Raw genomic sequence first — 22,523 nt, 5'->3', positions numbered from 1 at the left:
AACAGTCTTGATGAAAATAATTTGTATTATAGTTTCATTTGTTGCAAAACTCATTGCTTATTCTTGGCATAGCTGTATATGTGTGTTTGAAAGTGTAAATATGCCATTATTAAATATTATTTTTCTGAAAGGAAAATGTGTTGGTGAAGGTTCACTAAAATCTTGAATTCAAACACTTAAGGGGGAACTACACCCCTGCCCAATTTTTTGCCTATTTTTGCATTTTTCTCAAAAATTATAGCGCATTGGTGACAAGTAAGATATGTATATTATAGGGGCAAGGACTACAACTACTGCACTGGAAATTTTATTTCAGCACAGACAACAGCTGTGGAGTTACAGTCAAAAATGAGGGAAAACCAATATTTGATCAATAAATCAATAACTACTTACCTTGAGTTGCTGAATTTTCAGTGCAGTAGTTGTAGTCCTTGCCCCTATAATATACATATCTTACTTGCCACCAATGCGCTATAATTTTGAGAAAATTGCAAAAATAGGCACAAAATTGGCCAGGGGTGTATAGTACCCCCTTAACTCAATAAATATTCCCCACAATGTGTGTGTTAAATCAAAGTGGGATAATGTGCAGGGGTCTACCCCAGCCAGGACTGCATGGGAGCATACCGGGAGGGGAGAGTCTCAACTTTGGTTTGGGTGGGTATGTGCGGCTGGGACTCTGAAAACCTACCCGACTTTACATCAAATTTGACGAAAAAAAACCTAACAAATGACAAAAATTTTAACACATTTGACTAAAAAACAATAAAAAATTTGCACCTTTTCTGAAAATTTTGAAAGAACACCCTTTCTTAAACCAAATTTTCATGAAATTGAGGACTATCAATAAACCAAAATACTGAAAATGCAACCAAGTCTAAACTAAATGGCTGAAAGAACCCCCTCCCCCGGAAGATGGGGGCTCACATCTCCCTTGGGTACATACCTGTTTAAGCAAATTAATTTCAACTGAAAATGCATATTACTTCAAAAAGATTCAACTCAGTTAATTTATTAATTTAATAATGAGTTGATTAGCTTAATTGGCTGTATAGTAATACTGAGGGGTTTGAGTGTAATAAGGCCCTATCTGTAATAGCTGCTCTGTAGATATTTCACAATTTCTGCATTCTATATTACTATACCTCATAAATATTTATTAGGTAATCCAGACATCTTATTGGTTAATAACGCTAGCGTCCGAGTACGGTATTTTGACTACTTCGCGGCCTGTGCAATTACGGCGCACGCGGGAAGTAGTAAAACTTCCGCACCCTACTACCACACGGTGTTTCGACCCAGCGTCACCGTTCCTTCAGACGTAGCATTATGCTACACACGGTGATTCTGCAGACGCGTTTATCGTAAAAATGGCGTCTGCTGCAGTTATTTTGCCGAGATTACCGATGGATAATAACACGCAAAATATGACATTTTATGAAACAAAATGCTATTTATGGAATGTTAAAAAGAAAATTAGAATAATATAGGTCAAAATGTAAATTGATTGAACAGAAATCCTCCAATAAAATCAGGTAAGCAAAATATTAAGCTTATTTACCATGCTAGCCGGCACGTTAACTGGTGTGTGTGTTGACTTTTGTTTACGATTTTACCGTGATTAGTGAAAATATTTATGAGGTATAGTAAAACAAATACAACATGTTCCATTTCGGGGAAGTAATCAAAACTACTGGTCCCTCGGTGTTGGATGATTTGACTACTTCCCTCCGCTGACGCGTCGGGAAGTAGTCAAATCATCCAACACCTCGGGACCAGTAGTTTTGACTACTTCCCCTCAAAACATGTTGTATTTGTATAATGTACACATCTATTACATGGCAGCTATTAGAGATAGGGCCTTCTCTCACTAACCCCCTTGATAGAGCCCATTGTTTTTCCACCAAAACATTTACACACAAAAGCATAGCTTTATATATGTATGATGCATTGGCAGAAAAATGGCGGGGTGTATATTTAAAGTAAGCTTTTCATTATTCAAATGTTCATCTTTTTTGAGATTCTGAGCAACACAGTAAGAAAATCTGCAAGAATTTGTTAGATAACTCAGTTTACCATGGCAACAAAGTTGTTACTCCGACTCCTCCGGCTCTGTAATACTTTGTATTTTACATTTAAATTTTTGTATAAGATTTTAATGAGCAACAATTTAAATTTTGAATTTGAAAGCGGATTTTAAAGAAATTGATTGCCACTATAGATCTCTTGATCGATGAACAGTAATGTGCTACATAATAAAATATGTATTTGTATATCTTGCATTTTATATTTATTTATTACAAACAAATTTGTCTCTTCTCAATATAAAAAATGAAAATGAAATTGTACGTCAACTCTGAGAGGAGAATTCCAATTTATACATAAATGTTGCAGTCTGTATGAGAAGCTGTTATTATTTTCAAGCATGTGTGATATTTTTGAAAAATTTAATCTTCCAAGTTGTGATGTTAGATACGTGTCTTGCAAGCGCAAGTTTCTCGTATGCGATGTTTCTGTAAGATAAAGGTGGGTACCGTGGTACAATTTGTCAAGAATTTTGTCTTTAATGATGTAAAACACAACTTTGACAAACTTCTGACAAAATTTATATATTTGAATCCATGATGAATTTAAACATTCCCATATATTACATTTAAATTCTCAATTCTCCTTTGGAATTCTACAAAAGTTACATTTTTTCAGAATTTTGTCATGGTTAATGTGGTAAACAATATTTTCAAAGTAAAAGTGTGGTTGTGAGATGTAAATGATTTACATATGAAAACCTGAGCGCAAGAAGACTGTAAGTTCACTTGGCCCCTCAACATGCATACACTAAAGTTATGTATAGTTTCTTAGGGTTCTATAATGTTTAATACATGTTCCAGGGTGAAAACATCATGAAAGGTTGTGAAAGATTTGTTTTGGCCCCTGAACATGTTTAAAACATTACCAAACTATACGAAACTATACGCAACTTTAGTGTATACATGTTGAGGGGCTAAGTGGACTTACGGTCTTCTTGCGCTCAGGTCTTCATATTGTGGTTTATGTAGCTAAAAGCTTTTTTAAAATTCTAGATTCCACTGTGAAATATTTAAAAATATTTCACAGTGGAATCTAGAATATTTATCCTCTTTCAAAAGATTGTTAAATTTGTTACAAAAAATGGAATACAAAACCTGTTGGCTTGAAGGTCGTGATTTCAACTTTTGACCATCATACACTCTAAATAGACTCTTCCTTTTATGATTCTGTCATGATTTCCTTTTATGTAAAATAAAGACCATTTGCATTTCAATCATGTTTTCTTAACCAGTTCAGCCTCAGTGGGCAAGGTGTATACACAAAGGTTGGAATCCTTTTGGAATACAGCCCTTAAGTCATTGAATAAAGACTCAAAAGAAGCGGGATTTATTAAGCTTATTCACCAGAACCAAAATACACCTTGGCCTGGTTGTCTGTCTGCTAGCTGGCTAAACCAGTTCCTGAAAATATTGGTCATATACCAAAAATGGGATTATTGATCTTGTGGTCAAGGGTACTAGTGGCCAGTTGACTTCTTCCAAAAATGATGTCATTTTTTTAAAACCATTTTCAAGCAAGAATTTGGTGTGGTTGAAACAAAGTTCTGTACACAAAATAATTTGCTACTGATGATGTAATTCAGAGAAATCAAACATAACATGTGAATTGATCACCTGAGATGAAGGTTTAAAATGTTCAAAATGCAGATGAAAAGTCTTCTTTGTATTGAAGGTTATCAATGCAATCATAGGATATTTTTTTGCATTTAGAATAGAAAGGGTTGTAAGCAGCGTTCGAAAATTTGGTTGTCCGGTTGCCCGGGACAACTAAAAAAGTCACCGGACAACCAAAAATACTGATTCGGTTGTCCGCAGGACAACCATAAATCTGTAGCCACAAATCACCTTTGTACATACGGACAACCAAAAACTTAGACGGACAACCAGAAATTGTAATCTGGTTGTCCGTGGGACAACCATTTATTTTTCCTTAATTCGAACACTGGTTGTAAGTATCAAATGGTTAGGATTAAAAATATAAAAATCCACAAACCAGTCCATAACAGTGACTTAGTAGGAAAATTCAATAATAATTGGAATTCTATATTTAATTTATGGAAGCCCACTAGAACCCAACAAAGTTTTTGGTAGAAGTACATACAATTTATGCCAAAAAGACAATCAACAGAGTTGCCACACTTGTGATTTGGTAGCCCAATTGGACATCTAATAGAGAGCTATCATCCAGCCTGTGACTTGTTTTTGTGCCTTTTGGGCTATACTTTTGAGTTTGAGCTAGTGACAGTGAATTTTACCACAAGAACAAATTGTGAAGTTGTTTCATGATTTCTAGATCATATTCATCAAAAATAATACAATTTTGTCTCATAATGCCTCTAAAAACTGATTTCTGGCAAGTTATGTTTTGGGTGGATTTGTGTAAATTTGTGCCACATTTCACAAGTCACTCCTACAAAATGGGCTGAAAATGTGTGACAGGCAGGCAACCCTGCAAATCAATAATAATTGCAATTATCTACCGTAATTTACGTTAAAAAGCAGCTCTAAAACCCAACAAAATGAAATATTGATGTTAGATGAAACCCATTTAATTAAGAATACTTATTTTGCTCTTCAAAGGGTCTTACTGGACCATATGTTTTATTTTATTAAGAAACCAATCTTGAGGGGAAATTAAAAGAAATAAAAATAGCCAAGATTTCGATTGAGGGATGAGATTAAGTTCCACATAGCAGGTGGTGTTTACTAGGCTTGTAGAGCAAGGGGCTGGTCATGAACCGTACCTAGACCCAGACCCGTTAACTGGCCTGGAGAATGAATGCATTGGCATAGAAAGCCACCTGCTAAATGTGCATGCATTTCCATGTTATCATGGCTATGTGTGTGCAAATGATACAGGAGATAATCAGGGTTGCCCAAATGTTCAGGCACAACACTTGAAACATTTGCCCTAAATTTAAACAAAATTTAGAAGGCAATGTGAGTCAAATTGCATGATTTATGTGAATCTTATCCAAAACTTGCTTCTAAAATCTGTGCTCTCAGAAACTATGTTCAGAAGTAAACTAGGATCATTGCTAGTATCAGCAGATATTTACAAAAAGATAGGAAGGAACACTCAGTTTTGAAAAGCACTATTCAAATTACTCACCTTTATCCCAAATTCTTGATACAATTATGTAGGCCATTGTTTAAGGAAGGTTAAAGTACATTGCCCTATTTGGGATTCCATAATGACATATTGATGCATAATACTGATCTGTTAATAATGAAGCCCATTACATTTTAGGCTGATTAGGCCCTACAGTAGAATGTATCAAGTCATATGCAATCACAAAATATTTCAAGTGCTTATTTGTAATCAAAACCTTAATTGTTGTCGGTTGGTAAAGTGGATATAGGCTCCATAATCATACACAAATATTATAAAATGAGTGATAATCAACACCTTCATTTTGTAAATCAAATTGATTAATACAATAAGTAGATAGATACAGGCTCTTCAATTAGATCAAGTAAGCACAAATTATTCAAGACATGGTACAACATTAAATATTTTATTATTTCAACAGCAAAAGATTGAGAAGCAAAAAAACATGCAAGATGTAAAATATGCTATATTTCTAACAATTTTCTTGCAAATTTACTACAATTACCTTATGTAGTAAATGGCCATCATGACTGTCACTTGATAATATGAAATACATGGATGGTGTGACATAATTTTCACCTATATGTGAACCATTTAACTCCAATTCTCCTGAAAAAAGACCACATAAAAATATACACTTTCATTTTGTGAATCCGTAAGTAGACCAAGGCTTTCTAATAATAATACAACTTTTACAAACAAGCGTTGATTTGTCAATCATATTGATGGTAACAAAGTGGGGGATGTAATCCACTTGTTGTGCTAAACTCCTACTTATATTTTGATTGTTAAGCTTCAGATGATTTGTGGTTTGGTTGAACAAACTAAATTCACTACATTCATAGAAATTTACCATAAATACCACACTTGGACAAACTTTTACTCACCAGTGACCACAGGATGCGAAGAAAAATGACCACATTTCAGGGGAAGTCAGTCTTGGTGAAAGGATCAAACAATGGTATTAAATCTCAACTAGAGTATTGCTATTATTATTACCATTAAACAGGCCACAGTGATCTTGAATAGGTAATTAGTGGCAAGGAATGTCAGGGGAAACTTGTGGGTGAATGGAAATATTCACTTTTCTATGTAATGATTCTATGGACCATTTCACATGACGTAGCTAGTCCGTATTTATGGTCCAAATATTATTGTTGTAATAAACATAAATAAAAGCTAATAAATGTGTCATATTTCATTCCAAAGTGGGAAGGCGCCCTTGGAACCAGAACAAAGCAAGATTCGGATATGAAAATATGAGTGAAAATTTTTAAAGAACTGGGTTATTTCACAATAATGCATTGATCATATTAATATTCTATATTTGATGCATAAATGTGCAAAGGGATTTATTCAGGAATTAATTGAAAATTATGTTAATGACAAGTAAAGAGGAGAATGTTTAAAAGGTCTTAAAATCAGCTCCAATGTAATGTTACAGCACCATGGGAACATTTCTAAACCATATTGGTAATTCAATTTGACCATTACTGTTCATCTGAGATGGAGAAAAACCTGAAAAAGCATGTGAATGCAGGCCAAAAAGATCCATAACAGGCTGAAAATAAATAAAAATACGGAAATTTGGACTCGCAAAAAACATTGAACTTTTTGATGCCGCAGCTAACAAGGATTTGAACCTGTGCCTTTCAATTCACATATGTTCACTAGTTCAAATCCCAGATTGACAGTAATATGTTTTTAACTGTTCTGTGTTTCTATATTTGAATGCTTGCATAGGTTGAATAATTCAAATTCCACTTTATGGACAAAGACATGTTTAATCCTTCAATTTCTTCTTATTTCTTGATACCAGTAAAACTATTATTATCTCAAGATACTTTTCGTTTTACTGTAGTATTATTGTAATATATTGTATAATAGACCTGCAGATGATGTATAAATATGTATATTTTCCCAATTTTTATATTGTTTTATCTTACATGCTTTTTGCGCAATGAAATTAATCATTGTCAAATAAATTTGCTCTTGAAATATTATTGCAAAAGTTGCTTCTTCAGTAATTTCCCTGATCTCAAATCTTTTTTTAAGTCAGTGTTTCCATTTCTGTAAAATATTTCTCTTTTGTCTTACATGTTTCGATGTTTTGCAGTTCTTTCGCCAAAAATAATGCAAATTGAATGATTGAGAAAACGGATGGTTGTGATTGTCCTGTATGATAATCTTGGTATGATCAACTTTAAAAGAATGTTGCATGGGGATTTTCAGCGTGCGAAGCTGAAGAGAAAATGTTAAATATTGGATAGGGTGAATTAAAATATAAGATAATTTGATGGAAACAATGTTATTACTGAAATATGTATTGGATGATAAATGAGTGGGAATTGATATGCTGAGTGTAAGCTTCTACTTAAAAGTAATTTATGATAGAAATGAACTTTTTTTAAATTGAATTTAAGCTTCTGGGTGTAAGTTGCATAAAATTGAGCAGATGTAAGAATTGTGTGTTTTTCAATAAAACAACTGAAAAATAAGCACTATTTCTTGTGAATTTTTGTGAATGTTGTGTTTCCTAACCCTTTCCTCCGACATAATCTGTTGTAGGTCTAGATCTGACATCAAATAAAGCAGAAATTTTGAGTTTATAATAAAAAAAAGTTTGTCTTGGAGTTCTGTGCAGAGAAGTGCTGGCCAAAAACAATATGCATAAAACAGAAGAAATTCCACACATGCCAAACAGCAAACACCGGCAAAGTTCACTGAGACAAACTTTTTTTGGTGTGCGTGCGTGGGGGTGGGGAGGGGTGGAAGGGGAGGTCATGTGCCACACAATGGAAGGGATTGGTCATAAATGGTGGGGGCAGTTTTCCACAGAAGTAAACCTTGAACATGTTTAAGGCAGAGTTTCACTAAAGATTTCAAGATTTAACCTGTGTTTCCTGGAATACCTAAATATAGCTTGCACTTGAGCCCAGAGAGGATATGTGACCGTACAGCACGAATGAGCCGTAAATGTCCTCAATTGTATTCTGAGTTACAGTGTAAAATGGGCATGAAGGACATATTCATAGGTATTTCAATTTGGTGCTACGTGTATCTCATTAAATGAGGTACACGTAGCACCAAATTGAGGTACCTATGAATACGACCTTCATGCCCATTTTACACTGTAACTCAGAATACAATTGAGGACATTTACGGCTCATTCGTGCTGTAACGGTCACATATAATGAGATATGTTAGGAAGAATGTTTTTGTTCAAGGTGAGCTTTTAAAGAAAAGGTCAATATTTGCTTCAATAAAGATTGTAGATTATCAGGAAGCTGCAGAAGATAGTGTATTATAGCATTGGGCAAGGTCCTTCAGCAGTGTCCGACTGTCCCGTCGACTGTTCTTCCTGATTATCACATAATAAAAAATTCCTCTAAAAGGAAAGCCAGCCTCAATGTAGAAGAGGTCTTGTAATTAGTTTTGGTCAATGTGAAAGGCATTTTTAGGATCACGGCTTACTACATCCATGTTACATGACAGTCCACCAAACCATCAACGGTGAGAAGATGTACACTGAAACTGCAGAAAACATTAACTCCTAATCTCCTGTCAACTCTTTAATTCATTATTGTTCATTATTATTAATTCATTATTGTTCTCTAAATTGTTCTGTTCTGGTTTTATTTGTCTTTTCAGCTTTTTACCCACCATATTTCAATTTCCAATTTTTTAATACCATAACTTACGAACTCAATTTCTTCGCTTAGGAATGTCCGATTTTATTGGGGAAAACGGCGTTGTGGAGCAAAATAGCTCTTTATGTGAAAGCCTCCAAATTTATAAGCTGTCCAAAAGATGTCTGTTTTTGACATGATACACCATATTTCTTAAAGACCCATTCAGTGATCCCAGTGCAAGAGTAAAAAAATTAAAATTGTTTATAAATTGCTTAAAAGAGAAGGATAGGCCTAAGTCATTCAAATTGTCATTTGGTATTTTTGAAATGCCAAATTTGGCAAAAAATGAAAAAAACAGCAGTACTGACGAAGTTCAAGCCCCGCCATTCAAATACTTGTAGCTAATTTTAGATACTGTCAGTATCTAAAAATACAGATTCGTGTAAAATGTCTTATTTTGTCTTAAATAGGCCTACACGGCTTTTGGCTGAACCATTCGCAGACTTAGCACATCTATGTAATAACAAAGGTACGGTACCAAAATTTTGATGATTTTTACGATCGTCCGGATGAGCAAATCACTGAATGGGCCTTTAATATTAATAATAGATAAGCTGCCTTTAAAAATATTATTGACAATGTTGAGAGTAGGAATTACCTTGAAAAATGTCTCAAAAATACAACATGCCAGTTATATTCCGGTCTCAAACGATCAGACAATATTTTAAACATTAATAACACCGTAAACCCAAATCGTGAAAAAATCACCCCGGGTAGATTTTTGGCTATTTCTCCATTTACGATCCTGCCCAAAAGTGTCTGCTTTCGATATACCACGTCACAAATACTACACTGCACTGACTGCAGGTTTTAGTTAAAAGGGCATTTCGTGATCCACAGCATCATCCCCTAACTTTTCTCAAAAAAAGTTGAGATTTTTATATCACTGGAAACCTCTGGCTACATAATGTTTATGTGCAAAATATTTCTTGCAGATTAATTCGTTAGCAAAGTAATCGTGAAATTTGAATTTCGTTCTGGTATACCAGAACAAAATTGCAACACATTGTGTACACATAACCATGCATAACTCGTAAAGGCAAAATCGGAATTAACTGAAATTTTTAGAATAAGCTTTTTTTTGTGGATATCTACTGAAAAATGTCATAAAAAGAGGATGCTAGGATCACGAAATACTCCTTAAATTAGCCATATAACATAATATAAACTCCCCTTATACATGTACATTTTTATTTTAAAATAATTTGATATTAATTCGCAATGTATAGTTTACTATATGATAGATGGTGGCAAGAACATTTATAAAGGACTGATTACTCACTGCAATCTTCACTCTTGTGTGTCTTGACTGTAAGTTTATGAATCAAATAAAAAAGATAGAAAGTAGCTTCACTTACGTTATGTGTCATTTTATTTATAACATAGAAGTTATTAAATTAATAAAGTAAGACAATTTATTTATATATAAGTGCATGTCAAATGGGTACATTGTTCAATACTATAGGCCTACATGCATAAATTATGCCCATATTATAGCTAGGCCCTAAAAACTTTATTTTGCATCGGATTTTTCCCGTTGAAAAGGCAAAACTGATGTTCATGATAGCATCTATTTCATCAATAGCATTTTGAGTCATTTTTATCCATAAAACGACACAGGATATGATAGATAATTACTTTGACATCAATATGGTCCATATGATGAAGATTTTGATTCTTAGATCTGTTATCAACATGATATCACGCTGTTCAGTGGTCAAGGACCCGGGTCAAAGACACTGAAATGACATACTTTTCTTCTGCTGACCATATGATGCTGTATATTAACTATTATTGTTACATTTTAGGCCTATACCTAAAACTTTTAAAGTCATATTAATTCAAACATAACTTTGGTAATACTCACTCGTTTTCATTCGTTGAAACAGCAAAACATACTTACTTTTCCTTACACATCGAATTAAAATATTTTAAAAAAATTCAACCACAAAAGTTTTAACAAAAGTCATTCCAATACCAATAAAAATTAATCTCTTGAGCAAACTGACCCCATCCCAGAAACAGGTACCAGCCCGATGGGCTGGCGAAAAGAATTGTGTCATGCCTGGGTCACACGATGTTATTTTGACAATTGAGGTGCCGATGTGATTTAATTAGCCAATCAGATTCCACTTCTGTGTTTATGCTGTAAATAGTGTCAAATCAGGAGACCGCTGAAGGAACTTGCCTGAAACTAAGTTTCATAACACTAAATGGAGTCTTTTTCACCTTCCCTGCTAAACAGTGCGTAGCCAGTACATTTTCAGGGGGGGCAAAGCAACTTTTAAGGTGAGAAATTTTGACCAAACTGTCAAAAATGCACAAAAAGAGACCTATCATTTCACAGGGAGCAAGACTTTTCACAGGGGGCAGGCAGAGTTACAGGTTTAGTAAATCACTTTCGTCCTTTAAAGGCCCATTCAGTGATTTGCTCATCTGGACGATCGTAAAAATCATCAAAATTCAGATTTTGGTACCTTTGTTATTGTCATAGATGTGCTAACATAGCCTGCGAATGGTTCAGCCGAAAGCTGTGTATTTAAGACAAAATAAGACATTTTACACAATTCTGTAATTTAGACTGACATATCTAAATTAGCTACATGTATTTGAATGGGGCTTCAACTTCGTCGGTACTGCTGTTTTCTTCATTTTTCCAAATTTGTCATTTCAAAAATACCAAATGACAATTTGAATGACTTATCCTTCACTTTTAAGCAATTTATAAACAATTTTTTTTTTTTTTTACAATTGCGCTGGGATCACTGAATGGGTCTTTAATAAGGTTCATACACACCAAAGATGATCAAAGTTTGCATGCCTTGGCCTCCCGCTGTCTAGGCAGGATCCTAGATCCCCTTGTAAGATGTAACCAGTAATTTGCCAAGCTACGGAGCTGCTGTTTTCCACCGTCCCTGCCAGGCAGGTGGATAATTGTGTGACCCTTAAGGGTATCCGTAGGGAGAACACTTTGTTTTACGGCCAGGTCTGGCCAGGTGCATGTTTGTTCGCAGTTTACAGGTGTAACTAGGTTGTTGTATATTCTATAATTTTCCTGGTGTGTTAACTGTGATTACATCTAGACACCAGTTTATTTTTTATTTGAACGGGACCCTAATTTAATGAGAAAAACGCCGAAAATGAGAGGCCCGGCAAAAGCCGATTTGCAGACAATTTTGTAGCTACAGACAGCTCGTATTCCATATAACAACTACGGAAACCAATCAGTGCCAGAAGTGTTGATTTATATTTCATCCACTTAGGTTTGGCTTAACCCACTAAAAGGTAAAACTTTAAGGCTGATCATTTTAATTATAAATGTAGTGTGTGTGTAAAAGTATATTTCTCAAAATGGAGGAGAGCGCCTATGACTATTGTCCGTTCTGTCTACATGGTCTATGATAATTATTTTCTTACCGAAATATATTCACTTAACACAGACCACGGTTGCCAAACAAATGAGGGCAAACGCGGGTCAAATCATTGAAAAGTCGCCCAATATTTTTTTTATCAACCGTTGGTTTCTATGAGATAAAAAACTACCAGAAGTCGCGTAAGCCAATGTTGAGAAGTCATGCAATATTTTTCTTAACCATCAATTGGTGTCTATAGGACAGGAAATTGTCGCGAGGAAAATCTTCAAAACTCATCCTATTGACCTAGGCCTATTACATCGCGGGTTTGGCAACCCTGCAATATATACAGTTATATAACATCGCACCGCATTGTGAGGTGAACGAACTGAATGTTGACATTGTATTCAGGATTTAAAACAAGAACTGTCTTTAACCAGACAATGCGGTTGGTATAAAACATAGCGTGTGATATCATGATATCAACTTCAAAATCTAAAAACAAAAGTAAAGAAAATGAGGGCGAAATAAATAAACAGCGTACAACATGTGATGACTTGTCAATAACGATAAGAGGAGCATGTACCTCAATAAAGAGTTTAAATAAAACAAGGAAAATCATAATGTGTAGAGGCCTACTTTTCGGATGATATTCACTGAAACAGAAAAAAGAAATAAGTTTAAAGAATTATATATTTTAAGATTAGATAATGAACAATCATACATAAAAATTTGACAGGTGTCTGATGATATTTATAAAAAAAAAAAAAAAAATAAAGAACTACTTAACACGCGACATAAATAAATAGCCATATTTTATGAACGAACTGAATGTTGACATTGCGGACCAGGATTTGAAACAAGAACTGTTTTCAAAAAGAAAACGCGGTTGGTATAAAAACATAGCGTGTGCTATCATGATATAAACTTCAAAATCTAAAAACACAAGTAAAGAAATAATTTAGGGCGAAATAAATAAACAGCGTACAGCAGGTGCTATCTTGTCAATAATGATAAGAGGAACATGACAAAAACCAGCAGAGAGCATGCACCCCAGTAAAGAGTTAAATAAAGCAAGGCAAAATCATAATGTGCAGGAGGCCTACTTTTCGGATGATATTCACAGAAACAAAAATAAAGAACTACGTTAGTACGTTTAAAAAATTATATAATTTGAAATTAAATAATGCAAAATCATACATAAAAATGTGACATGTGTCTGATGATAATTATACACTTCGACCAAAAATTAAAAAATACTTAACACGCCACATAAATAAACAGCCATCTATCAAGAATGACAAGAGGAACATGAAAAAAAAACCACCAAATATATGAGAGCATGCACCCCAATAAAGAATTGCTTCAAAATAAAACAATGAAAAATCATGACATGTGAAATGTATGTTGATACACTTATAAATAATACTCAAGGGTGAAATAAAAACACCTTATCTACCGATATTTCCACAGTTAAACATACTCAGTGATCACTTGTACTAAAACAAAAATAAAGAAATACTTCACAAATGATAAGAGGAACACATAAAAAATAAATAAGCGAGCATGTCCCAAAAAAAATTAGTAAAAGATAAAATAATGATAAAACGTACAAGAAGGGGCAAAATATTTGTCGCAAAAACTTATTAAATGCTCATTTGCTCTAAGATATTTAATGTTTGCAATTTACTCCTAGTTTATCATTTATTTATTATTTATCTAGGCTTATATATCTTTTATTTATTTATCTATTAATTTATCTATTTATCAATTTATTTCAATCTCATTATTATTAAGTGCCTATTTATAATGATATTTAAATCTATCAACATTATGCTTACGTCATCCAGGAGTTATTATCCCACTTGAAATCGCCATATAAACACAAATTAATAAAGAAATACCCAATGGGTGAAATAAAAAGCATGATCTATCTTTTCAAGAATGAAAAGAGGATATAAAAATATAACAGAGCATGTCCTATAAACATGATAAAGAATTATTTAAAATCGTACAAATGTGAAACATGTAATATGACATATACTTAAGGGATCTGGAATGAGCGTTTTGAGCGTTTCGACAGTGTTTTTTGTGGGAAATGAGAGCACATCAGACATATCGAATTGCATTCTGAATACGAAGAATGTCTTTCTCATATCAAATAATTTTCATTTTTTGAAATTCACGATATAGGCCTAATGCAAATTTTATGACAAATTATTAAAATTTGATATTTTTCAAATTTTTGATATATAACAGTCCTCGAAGTAAATTTTATAAATCTAATGACATATTCTTAAAGTGTATGTAGCTGGGAGGAAAAGCCGACGATCAATTGAAAATTTTGACCTTTCATATTGAAGATATGGATTTTATTTCCCAAAAAGACCTATTTTTTTGGGGGGGGGGGGGAAATCCATATCTTCAATACGAAAGGTCAAAATTTTCAATTGATCGTCGGCCTTTCCTCCCAGCTACATATACTTAAAGAATGTATCATTAAATTTATAAAATTTACTTCGAGGACTGTTATATATCAAAAATATCAATTTTTAATGATTTGTCATAAAATGTGTATTACATTGCGAATTTCAAAAAATCAAAATTATTTGATATCAGGACATTCTTTATAGTATTCAGAATGCAATTCGATATGTCTGATGTGCTCTAATGTCCCACAATAAATACTGTCCAAACGTTCATACCCCAGCCCTTAACATAAAACAAAATAAAACGGTCATGATAATATGACATTAAGGGCGAACACCACTAATGAAGCGTCTTGGTTGAAATGCACGTGAAAATTAATGTCTTTCTTTGCTCAATTTGAGGCCTTTTTGGCTCTCATAGTTGCCTGATGTAGGCCTACCCCGTTACATTTTATTAAGAAACAAGGTAGTATAGTTTCTCTCCATTGATTTTGCAATAGCGTCTCCAGGAGGGGGGCTCAGAGGGGCTTTCAGATTTATGCGGTGGGGGGGGCTTAATGGCTAAAATCGCCAAAAACCGCCTGATTTTACATATCCCTCTAGCGTTGGTTGTCAGTAGATTGCAGTCACTCCTCATCAAGTATTGACAAAGACAACAGTGGTTGTTGAAACGTACACAGTAAGTGCATTTTCTTGGATCAGATACTACGAACTCTGGTTTACTAGTTTACTCTACCGATCCTGATGAATTTGTTCAATCAATAACGATATCTGGGGACCAATCACAAGCCAGATTCATTTAAAGATGCATTACATCATGACCAATTTTAGTTAGGCCAGAAATTGGCCTAACTCTCCATAGAATCCCGTGTTAAAAAGTTATCCGCAATCCAAAGTCAGTAGTCCACTTGGGAAGCTAACAAACAGAGGGCGTACGGTGACTGAAAAGATTAGATGTGAAAATCTATCAATTGTGCACAAATAATAATCAGAGTTTTAAGCTTAAATGCAATAGCCAGAAGCACAATTGGCAAGTGGAGTACGGAGAAGTCTAGCTACACCCTGGAAGGAAAAAACAGTATTTGAAACGAGGAAATGTGCAATATGACTTAATGTAATACATTAGAAAATGCTTAAAAGGCAACTATTAGGCCCTGATTCATATTTAATCATCATTTAGGCCTGTAAATTAGATTGTCTGTGTAAATTTAGCAGGATCCGACTTTTTATGACGACTTTCAAAATGTGTTACATTTCAGAAACACCAAGCTGTTTGTGAGGTGGCGTTAGCTGTATGGGTTATAGGTTGAACTTTTTACAATATTTCTGGAAAAAAATCCTGAAATCCATATATTAATTTTTACAATGGATGTCGTCATCTGACCTTCTGCTTGCAGAAAGGGGAAGTTTTGAAGAACTGAGTTGTTTTCCCGGCCCCTGTCTGTACAGAAAGTCAGTGGGGGCTTATTTACTGGTGTGCACCCTAAAAGGCCCTTGTCATAACCAATGGTGGCGGCATGATTTTTCCCGTGCATGAGGGTTTAGGGAAAATTAAATTATATGTCTAAACTTGAGGTTGCATGTGTAAAACATGGTCTTTTTTTAACGCATGTTTGGGGTATTGAAATGATATTTTTTGGCTTGCACAATCATGGTAAAGATCCATGTCATACATAAGAGATTATAGGACATACAATACTTGGTAGGCCTAATGATAATGCGTAAACTTTGTACCTGTTAGGGAACTGAAATCAGACTGAAAACACAAACGTCATTCGAGGCTCTGTCTCACCAGTTGCATTTACAAGGCCCTTGTTATAACCAGTGGTGGCGGATGATTTTTTTCTGGGGGAGGGTCACACAAGGTTCTGAACAGAAACGTCACATACGGACCAACCCACACTACCGAGAACCGCGAATGCCGAGAACCGCGAAAGCCGAGAACCGCTCTAGTTTACTATAGTGAAATGTTTCCTCCAGTAAATGTCAGTGTATTTCCTGTTAACGGTTGTATACCTGGTACTAGTAACAACCCGGTAGTACAGGTTCAGCTTAAATTCCTATTTAGGGGTGCATTGAGGGTTACACAGAAATAGTAATTTCATTAGAAATATCATTTTAAGGGACCGTTCACAAACACTTGTAAGTGGGGGCCTGATGCAAAAAGGGGGGCCCTTAAACCCTAAGGGGGGGGGCCTGAAAAAATGACCACAAATTTTCCTGGAAAAATTGAGTTTATATGCTTTTCTATGGGGTTGACCCATAATTTTCATGTCAAAAAGGGGGGCCCTGAAATTTTTAGGTCTGAAAAGGGGGCCCAAAAATGTTTGTGATAAAATTTTTTGCATCAGGCCCCCCCCTTACAAGTGTTTGTGAACGGTCCCTAATCTTTTGAAGTTGTCTATTTGGAACAGGGATGTAAGTCCACTTTTGACAAAAAGCCCTGAAAAACAGTGTGAAAATGACCAGAATTGCCCTAAAACGGGCTGAAAATAAAAGGAATTGCATAAATCTGGACTACAAAAATGCCTGAATTCAAAAGCCTAACAACTTACATCACTGTTGGAAGAATTAGGACCAGAATTGCTTTTAAATTAAGGTACTAATAAGGCAATCTTGCCCCATTTGCAATGACGTTTTACATGATGATCACATATAGGAATCACATTTTTAAGAATGTTACATCTTTTTGCTGTTATCATCAAATGTTCAGGAATTTATGAAAAGTTTTATTAAGGGCTGGGGTTTGAACGTTTGGACAGTATTTATTGTGGGACATTAGAGCACATCAGACATATCGAATTGCATTCTGAATACGAAGAATGGCCTTCTGATATCAAATAATTTTGATTTTTGAAATTCGCAATGTAATACACATTTTATGGCAAATCATTAAAATTGATATTTTTGATATTTAACAGTACTCGAAGTAAACTTTATAACTCTGATGATTTCTACCTGAAGTGTATGTAGGTGGGATGAAAAGACGACGATCAATTGAAAATTTTGACCTTTCGTATTGAAGATATGGATTTTTCCCCAAAACACCAAAAAAAATTAGGTCTTTTTGGGAAAAAATCCATATCTTCAATATGAAAGGTCAAAATTTTCAATTGATCGTCAGCTTTTCCTTCCAGCTACATACACTTTATCATTAAATTTATAAAATTGACTTCGAGGACTGTTATATCACCAAAATGTGAAAAATATCAAATTTTAATAATTTGTCATAAAATTTGTATTATATCGTGAATTTCATAAAATGAAAATTATTTGATATCAGAAAGACATTCTTCGTATTCAGAATGCAATTCGATACGTCTGAGGTGCTCTCATGTCCCACAAAAATACTGTTGAAACGCCATAAACGCTCATTCTAGATCCCTTAAGGGAACTGGAATGAGCGTTTCGACAGTATTTTTTGTGGGACATGAGAGCACATCAGACATATCGAATTGCATTCTGAATACGAAGAATGTCTTTCTGATATCAAATAATTTTCATTTTATGAAATTTACAATATAATACAAATTTTATGACAAATTAATAACATTTGATATTTTTCACATTTTTGAGATATAACAGTCCTCGAAGTAAATTTTATAAATTTAATGATATATTCTTAAAGTTTATGTAGCTGAGAGGAAACACCAACGATCAGTTGAAAATTTTGACCTTTCATATTGTTTTTGGGAAAAAAATCCATATCTTCAATACGAAAGGTCAAAATTTTCAATTGATCGTCGGCTTTTCATCCCACCTATATACACTTCAAATATAAATCATCAGAGTTATAAAGTTTACTTCGAGTACTGTTAAATATCAAAAATATCAATTTTTAATGATTTGCCATAAAATGTGTATTACATTGCAAATTTCAAAAAATCAAAGTTATTTGATATAAGAAGGACATTCTTCGTATTCAAAATGCAATTCGATATGTCTGATGTGCTCTAATGTCCCACAATAAATACTGTCCAAACGTTCATACCCCTTCCCTTAAGGTGAGTCGTTACCTTCAGGTCATATTTTTCCAGTTTGGGTTATTTTGCTCAAATAATACAGTTTATTCCTGCAGAGTAATACATTGATTTTATAGGAAATGAGTCAAGGAAGCCACTGGTCACATTTATATATCCATTTGTATTGCAGTTATCATAATTATTAATAGGTCAAAACCAGGGTTCGAATTCGTTTAAAAATTTTGTGCAGCAGTTTTTGGCTAATTCATCATAATCAGGATACTTCCATATGCTAATATAAAAAGTGCTATACAAATGCAAAATTGGGTAGCAGTTACTTCAAAATGTGGAGCAAACTGCTGTGCGAAACAGCCAAATTCGAACCCTGGTCAAAACAAAGTTTTTGCTATTTCCCCTCTCCCAGTGAAAATCATGCACATGGGGGAAACATAACAACCCATTTACAGTGAGCCTTGGGATCTCACATATTCAATCGATACCTTCGCTATGAGTGGGGGATTTATATTTATCAATATTTGAGCACAAACATGGCTTCTTCAGTCACCACTCCATCTCACCTGCATGATCAAATTGAGGTTGGGCATGATCATTGTTCTATTAAAGCAATAATGTGTGATTTGCCTAAAGAATAGATTCCTATTTAAATGTTTGTTTTCACTGATCACATTATCCCCTTTTAATTTCGAGCCAAACAAACGGGGGTATAAGAAGAACATTGGGATTTCATTCCAGCGCCTACAATGCGTGTACTACGCTCGCTGATCGTATTATATGTAATACTGCACGGAGCATCGCTCTCGACGTGTGTACACATAGTTGACATCCACAGGACATGATAGTAAGCATTCGATCGGCGAACTCTGAATAAAACCGGGGACCGGTTTTAATATAAAAAGTTCAATTTTACTGCTATTGAAGTACTTCAGGCTTAGTCTTTTACGTGGTATGTTAGTACACCACTGAGCATTATAATTATGCAAAAAGTAGAAATCCTAGTAAAATTGAGGGCGTCGCTGTGAAGCAAATCACACATTATGGCTTTAATGAACCCCCAATTTATACCTGGGTCAGACCTGTTCACATGATACCAGAACACTTGGTGACTGCATTCATCAAATTATTATTTTAGTAACAAAAGATGTAACATTCTTTAATATCCTGCTCTTTTTTTATCCCGCGATCATCGCTTGGATCAATCACACACCATTAGATATGTGGGTATCAACTGGTAGTACAGGTGTCTATTGAAAATGTCCCGGTTTGGCCCCCTCAGACATTGCATTGCCCCTTCTTCCCCCTAACTTACAAAAGTCTTCTGTTACACTACTGTAGAAATTCAATAACTAATGTTCTTCACTTCTGTCACTATGCAATAATAGGATTGCACTCTGCAGGTTATGGTATTGAATCATTCATGTCTTTTGTTTTAAGATTGGCTTTCAGTACCAGTCCGTTTTCAAAAATCATAAGCTGTGGTGTCAAGTTCGGCTGATGATGGAATTTCATCAATGTCCTGATGATGCGTTTTAAGCAGATCCAGGCGTCTTTATAATTTGATTCAAGTCGCATTGCTTTCGTACGTATGAATAATGCCGAGAGGGGAGGATTTTAAATACTGCAAGGAAAAATGTAATTTATTTACATTTTGTAGGGAAAAAATAGTTTTTTTATATTACCATACTGATGCGAGTCAGAGGATGTTTAAAGACATTCCCATAACCCAATGGGGTTTCTGACCTTGTATGTCTGGCTTTTGTACACATGTTGCACAGTTGACCATACCTTGCATTGGGATTGTGTGCAAATATCTGGTGTTTTCATCCTTTTATTTAACATTCAAAACATTGAGACTTATGTATAAAATTAATGCAGTGGGACAATATGAATGTTTCCTGTAAGAAAGTCAAATATAAGTTATAAACTATTAACTTGTTGGCTGCAGTTTTAAAATGACCATTTTGTGTGTGTGGCAATGGGAACTTTGCCTTTAAAATTAGGTTATATTGATCAAATTTCCCAATCATAGTGCATTGTAGGAATGCCTTTAAAGCCTCCTCTGGACGCGAGTATAGTCCCACCTTCGAGTAAAGTCCCACCCCAAAATTTCAGAAATATTTTTTCGGCTTTGGAGTGTCCCTGGACCTAGACCTAAATGCTAGGATCATTCATGGTAGATTATAAAAAAAAATGTAGGCCTATGTGTTTTGAATAAATTTGTACTCATGCCATACACTCATACTCTATTAATGAGTACAAATTTATTCAAAACACAGGCCTACAATTTTTTTTTAAATCAACCATGAATGATCCTAGCATTTAGGTCTAGGTCCAGGGACACTCAAAGCCAATTTTTTTTTTTTTTTTTTTTTTGAAATTCCGAGTATAGTCCCACCCCCCAATTTTGAAAAATGTTCACCCAAAATCGGGGTGAGTCAGTACAGTACATGTACAAGTTACTGACTTAGGCTAATGAAATGAAATGATTAGTTTCCCGTCACATTTTTTTTCAGTGAAATATGAGGTCATGATTTCATTATTCATTATTTTGGAAAATTTCTTTATTGTCAAAACTTTCATTTACCTATAAAAAGGCTATATTGTTGATGAAAGAACATCTCAAAATGGGTAATAATGCTTAGATCATCATTACAGTCATTTTGCAACAGATTGAGAAAGAATTTGAATTTATTTTTATTAAAATGAAAAGAAATTAGCAGTTTTTGTAATCACAAGAAAAATGATGAGGTAATCCTTAAATTATTATTTACTACATCCTCTACCCCTACAACTAAGCAAACTGCTGATTATGATCAGCATGGGATGCCAGACATTTTGAGAGTTTCAATTTTGGTTATTTCCATCTCAATTTTGAGATAATTGACTTTTTTAAAGTTTTGGTCAAATTGAAAAGGTGATTCGAGGCGAGTGACGGAAACTAATTATTTCATTTCATGAGCTTTATCAGTAATGTAAGAACCAAGCAAAGGAAATAGAAGATTGTTGTATCATATTTATTTGTAAATATAAAAAAGTATCAATACAATATCAAGAAGAATCCCATTTTATAAAATAAGAAAATGATAATACTCTAATCCTAATCAGTCTACCAAAATGTGTTAGAACCAGTACACATGAGACACAATCTAATCCAACTAGACCTAAGCAGGCAATTTTGAAAAAAAATTGGAGAATTAGGCCTACTTTACGAGAATGGGTAGATGGGTTTGAGTAAAATTGTTCCAGCCAAGAATTACGCAGTGAATTTTTTTTTTTTTTGTTATGCGAGATTATTTGTACGGTATGATAAAATTGTTATTAGGTCCGGTTTAGTGGTGATATGGATTACATCTAGTCTCGGAGTCCATATCAGGCTTGGGGTATCACCCTCGCCTGATACGGTCTCCTCAACTAAATATATTCCGTATCACCCCCAAACATCACCTAATAACTAATACTATAGTATACAATGTATTATGCACCAAAACAAAACATACAAAAAGGATAGTTATAATCTTCTGCAAGGTTCCTTTTACATGTAAACCATCACTTATACACACGCAACATCAAGCGTGTGCATAAGGACCTTGTGCAAAATAATATGCGCTGGATGGTTAGCAGTATGATTAATTTGTAAAAGGAAATCTGCAAAATATTATGTATGCTGGCCCTATACTACTGTAATATTGCAATCTAAATGATTGAGTTTCATTAATTAAACAAATTGGGTACCGGTATTTAATAAAAAATGCACCTGATTTGGGTACAAATATGAATATTACCAAACATTTTTTGTTGTAATCTATGTATGTTTAACACAATTGTATATACATTGTACACAGTACATTGAATGTTAAAAATGCTATTTGC

This window comes from Amphiura filiformis, chromosome 4, assembly GCF_039555335.1.
Source record: "Amphiura filiformis chromosome 4, Afil_fr2py, whole genome shotgun sequence".
Classification (NCBI taxonomy): Eukaryota; Metazoa; Echinodermata; class Ophiuroidea; order Amphilepidida; family Amphiuridae; genus Amphiura; species Amphiura filiformis.
This window is presented reverse-complemented; position numbering follows the sequence as displayed.